General features: G+C 28.9%; 1 protein-coding gene across 1 annotated transcript in view; it reads right to left on the reverse strand.

Moving 5' to 3' along the window:
- Positions 1 to 5,144, reverse strand: part of LOC139426460 (uncharacterized) — a 125,009-nt gene extending 119,865 nt beyond the window's left edge. The window contains exon 1 of the mRNA XM_071185447.1: positions 5,098 to 5,144. The gene's annotated coding sequence lies outside the window, so the exon portion shown is untranslated. The remainder of the gene's footprint in view (positions 1 to 5,097) is intronic.
- Between the last annotated feature and the right edge of the window lie 856 nt (positions 5,145 to 6,000).

Consider the following 6,000-nt stretch of genomic DNA (forward strand, 5'->3'; position numbering starts at 1 on the left):
TTAAATGCATTTTTAACCTTATATGTATTATATTAAATAATACTTAATGACATAAAAAAAACTGTTTATTTGTTAGTTTCATAATTTTATTTAAAGTGTAGCATGTTTTTGACAAATAAACCGTATATTTATGAAATATAAGTGAATATTTGCACACATTTTATGTATTCACGTTATAGCTACTTCACTTTTTAACATCCGTTTTTGTTTGGACCGCAGCGATTGTGGTATTGAGCGTTAACTATGCATATATATTGAAACTTTGTGCCAGTTTCTCGTATTAAAAACTTCAACAACTTGAAATTTTAATATGTTTCAAAAGATTTTAATTATGTAATAAGTATCTCATGATTATTTGAGTGATAAAATGTTCTGAGAAATCAATAGCAACTCTTTAATTTTTCTTTATTTTGTTTGCATAATTCACTTGCTTACCTGTTTGTAATATTATGTAATTTTAAGGTTATTTCTTATGAAATGAACTTTTTATTAACTTATACTTTTCAATTACAGTTTCTTAACCCACTGGTGGTTAAGGAAATTGGCAAAATTGGGAGAATCTTTCTCCCCTATACACTATTCCCCTATCCATTAACATGGAAAAACCGGTTTTGCTATGCAGAGAAGACTGCAGTTTAAAATGCAACCTTTTACTTGCAGAACCGTCAGTGGGTTAAGATAAGTATAACAATGATGAACTGTTTGCAGTCATGTTAAGTTTATTCATAGTTTATCATGCTTTTTAGTTGACTGTTTCATACTGTTGTCAATTTTTATTGAATATCCCTAGAATAGAAAAATCAACAAAAGTGATAAAAAATTCAAAATTGAGATTTTTATATATTTGGTATCTATGCTACATATTGCCAAAAATCTTTCTCAAAAAGAAATTTTATTCTATCAGTTTTCTGAAGTTCTATTTTAGCTGTCATACCATTCGTAATAGAAGGAAAATAGTGGTCACTTTTCTCGAAACCTTTCGTTAAGCACTTACGTTGTTTTTTCAACTGCGCGGCAGTTTTGTGGAAGATAATTATTAAAATATCATTTTTTAAGAAGGTAAAACACTTATACAATGAAGCACGATTTGTAAAATATTATTTTGAATTATGCGTACTTTCAAAGCTTCTTAACTAAAGTGCAACATTGTTTAATACTATAAGATAAGTGTGTTTTCTTTACCTGGTAGTGCAGAGAACAGTAAAAGCAACTAAGATACTGAAACAGTAAAAAACAATTTGAATGCCTAAAAGGTTAATGAGTAGCATTATTGTTTGCAAAATCATTGTTGATAATTTGAAAAATGTTACCATTTGTTATTGTTAAAGACAAAAGTTTTATTTTTCTTAATTCACATTCTAAAAACGGAATGACGTGAGGCCTCGCCTACCCTATAGTACCAACGTGTCTCTTACTGGTTTTTAAACACTTAGATTAATTTTTTTAATTGGCAGTTAAAACATTCTTTACTCAAATAACGCCTTATTTTAACTTATCGACAAAATACGTTGTAATTCAAGCAGAAGTGTATTAATATATTTTGTTTAAAAATAATTTAAGAAAGATCGTGTGTAAGAATTGTTTAACAAAATAGTTCATTTCATAAGGAACAATCCAATTGTTTAAGAATAAGTCTTGTACATATTTTTGTTTATTTATTTGTACATTTATATAAATAGATATAAAGTATGTTATTCATGAATAAAAGTTATTTTATGTAATGGTCTTTTTTTCTTACATTTATGAATATTATTCTTAAGTTAGTAAATTCAAACAGATGTTGTTACAAATTTGAGTCATGTTATGTATGAATTCCGATTGTTCAGTGATGTCACAAGCTTCATAAATAATCATTAAGGTAAAATTAATATAGTTTTATAAGTAATATATAATTACAATTAAGTATATTCATCTACTGACAACACATAATAAAATTAAAACTTAGTAATTAAAATATGTTAAACATCTACTGAATAAAGAATTAAATGTTATTTTAATGTAATTTTTTTCAACTTTATTTTTTAGTACTAACAACTTTATTGTGAGACAACTTTACTTTTTAGTACTAATTTTGTTGAGAAGAATCACCTTAATGAAATTAGCGTTTGCTATTTGCTTCCCCTTACTTATTTCTATAATTATTTCACATTTATTCAGTACTTAAACAAATATAAAAAAGAATTTCTGGCTTTAATTTCAAAATGAAATCCAAATTTAAAGTAAAATCCTAAAATGTAGAAAATTGAGCATTAACTTATGTACTAATTTTTAAGCATACTTTTTAAATAACTGATATGACTTACTAATTATAATGCCACTCAAAATATGCAACAAAATCGTCTGGGGACATTGGATTGAAACTAGAGTGAGAATATTTTTCATCAATAAATAGCTTGTTGTCATGGTACTCCTTATTGTGATTAGCGTTCATTATAAAGATTATTTATATAGCGATCAATATCCTTTCGCCATGTATGTTTCTTTGTAAATTGTTTATAGTGACATTAAACTTAAGTAGAATTTTACTTTTCATATCAACAAGATACTTAAAGTTGCCGTTCAAATTCGGTGGTTAATGCATAAGAGCAAATCTAAGTAACGTTTTTACTGTATTTATTATTAAAGTAAAATATATGCGTATAGGATATTATTAACTAATATTTACTGCATAGCTTAATTATAAAATTTTATGCTTTGTTGGTCGGAGAGATTAGTCCTTTTAAATATTTTATAGCTATATCTAACAAAATTGAATCTTGTTATAAACTATTACCCATGAAAAAGAAGACCAAAACACAATCAAAAGAAGTTGTTAGTAATTCGTAGAAATTATCATCTAGTATAGAAAAAATTTCTAAGGATTCTGAATTTTAAAAATCAAGATTTCCCAGAAAGGACTAGCACTCGTATAATTTGATAATAAATTTGTAATTTATTTGCAAATGCTCTAAAGAGCCAGTAAAGCTGGTTGAAGGCACTCATATGCAAAATTCAGGTACCGTCGTTGAACAGCCGACGCAATTTTAGGATTTACGATTACTAATGTTCAACTCAGTAGGCTTGCAATTTTAAACCCAATCCAGTTTGCCTTCGTGGTTGACTTTTTGATGGAATTAATCTGCATTGCATGGAGAGGAAAACCTTACACGGTTAGCTTGACGGCAAGGGGACTCTAACCCATGATCCGTCTACAACTGCGGATATTTTACGTCAGCACTGTCGTCGGTGCGGGCCGTGTGCAGAATTCGTATCGACCAGCCATCGCTGGGATTCGAACCCGGTTCACCTCAATGGAAGGCGAATGCTCTATCCCCTAAGCCAGCGCGGCTCTAGAGATGATATTAGCCAATTTTCTTATATCGACTCCTGCTGCTACATTGGCAGGTTATCCAGATTTAAAAATACTTTAAAACGTTGCATTAGTTTATCCAAAGATTGTTAGACACAAAAAATAAATGTCAGTAACTATTTATTTCATTTAATAATAGTCGAAAATTTTTGAATTACAAGGTATGCAATTTTTTGCATAATTTTAGAATATCTAATTTTATATAGAAAAATAAAAAAAAAATTGAGCTAAATCGGTTGAATAGTTAAAAATGTCGTATATTTAAAATTCGATTTTTCAGGTTCTATTTCGTACAAATTTTGTATTTTGCCATGTGAAATTAGATATTTTACAATGATGTCAGAAATTGCCTACCTTGCAATTCAAGATTTTTTCGCCTATTATTAAGTAAAATAATTAAAAATAGTAAATATTTACTGAAATTTATTTTTTGCATGGAATTAACTTTGGATAAGCAAATTTTATGTGTGAAAATTGTTTTTTCATTTACTTAAAAAGTTCTTTAGATATAGTGAAATACGCAAAACAAAAATTAACATTAGGGATCCAAACTTTGGATCGTTCTACTGGCCAAACTATTGGGACCGTACTTCCCAGATGGTGGCTTCCTCTATATTATGGGGGACAGATATCTAAAAACTCTTGAAGGAAAGGTATGTTTATTCAGAGAATGTTTTGTTTTTTGTCTGATTTTGTAATTTAAGACATCGTCTGCACCAATTAATAAGCATATTCGAAGTCACACCTTGAACCATAAAGAATGAGTGGCGCACTGTATAATCTTTTCGAAAATTATTACGGATTTAAATTTTGAGGGGCGTTGGTAATTGTAAAGCGTGTGAAATATTGCACAGACTTAAATTAATATGACACTCTTGAAAGAAAGGTATGTTTATTCAGAGAATGTTCTTTGTCTGATTTTGTAATTTAAGACATCGTCTGCACCAATTAATAAGCATATTCGGGGTCACACCTTGAACCATAAAGATTGAGTCCTAGAAAGTGAAGATTCGACCATTAGGTCAAAAATTATTCAGGATAGTCCGTTTTTTTTTGTTTGTTTTCGTGGGAGCACTGCATGATCCTTTCGACAATTATCACGGATTTAAATTCTGAGGGCCTTGTCATTTGTAAGCTTGTGAAATATTGCACAGACTTACATTAATATGGCCTCTTGGAACAGAATGTCCACTCATGTACCGTTGTTGAATGTATGACACAAAACTTTATGCCTCACCTGAGCAGCCCAACTTCCATATCAATCTTTTTGGTTCTTCAGTATCAGTATATATTTACATAAAAAAATAGTTATTTAATTAAAGTTTGCTAGATTTTTTTCATGTTATATTATAAAGAAAGTGTTAAACACTTCACTTAAATCCGTGTTAAAGTTATAAAATTTTCAAAAAATGTTCGAATTTAAATTCAAATTATCTGCTTATCTTTTAATTTAATGATTAGATTTTCCAGTAAGATTTTAATTATTGCGTACAGATGATTTTTTGGTATCCAACTGGTTTCAACAGATTTTTTCTTTCTTTTAAAGATGGCTTAATTAAAATTTTAGGTAAGCTGGGTTCCTAAAATTGTATAAAGTAAAGATTAAAAATATATAAAATATTTTTCAAAATGAAAGCAAATCTGAGCTTAAAAACTAAAAAAACTTCATGATACGCTAGCAGCTCTACAACAAATTGTAATGCATGCATTTCAAAATAAATTTTTTTCTTGATCGATAACGTGATTACCTGAGACTTAAACTAAAATTTTAAAAATAATTTAAAGAAAAAAACAAACAAAAAAAATTGAACTAAAATTCATTGTTTAATTGGCGATCGAAATGGGCTGCAGGTGGCGTAGAGCAGAACTCTTTTCCTATGGCAACACTTCACATGCTTTCCCCATTAGCGTGTGCAGGGACTAGATGTGTGTGGAAAGTCATAGAGGATGGAAGTACGTTAGTTTCTCTCTTGATTTTCATATAGATTGAAATCTTTTAACTTGAAAAACTATATGGAACTGAAAACTACATTAAACATAGTTCTAAAGAAAAGTATTATGGAAATTTTAAAAAATATTCTTATTAAATAAAAAGGAAAAATATTAAGAAAAGGGAAAATATCGTAGTACATTCCTATACAACTGAAAAGAGGAGGAGAGGGAAGGGAGAAGGGCTAAAAGCATGAAACCGGTCTCTCCCCAGATGGCGTATTCGAGTGTTGCGATCGCGAATATCGAATTTTTAAAGAAAAATTGTACATTTTCTTACTTTTCAAACTTAGACCTCAGCTCTTAGCTTGAAAATTTCTACATTCTACATAACATACATAACACATTCTACATAACATAATTCTACATACATAATATTATACAAAATCTACGTACGAAATTTTAATGAATTCTATGCTAAATTATTTTTGTCACGCGTGTAAGCGTAAGAAATCTTCTTAAAATCAACGTTCTTCAGAAAACGATTTAAAAGGCAAGAAAATTCTAAAATGCAAAAAAGACTCTGATGACAAAATAATTAAATTAGAGATTTTTTAGTTTCTTTACTGCAATTTTTTTCCCCACAAATTTGAATTTTTAATTTTCAAAATTTGGGAGGGAGATAGCCGCAATCTGGAAATACGGTCTGAATAGTTTATTTA

Source organism: Parasteatoda tepidariorum, chromosome 9 (assembly GCF_043381705.1).
Source record: "Parasteatoda tepidariorum isolate YZ-2023 chromosome 9, CAS_Ptep_4.0, whole genome shotgun sequence".
NCBI classification, from domain to species: domain Eukaryota; kingdom Metazoa; phylum Arthropoda; class Arachnida; order Araneae; family Theridiidae; genus Parasteatoda; species Parasteatoda tepidariorum.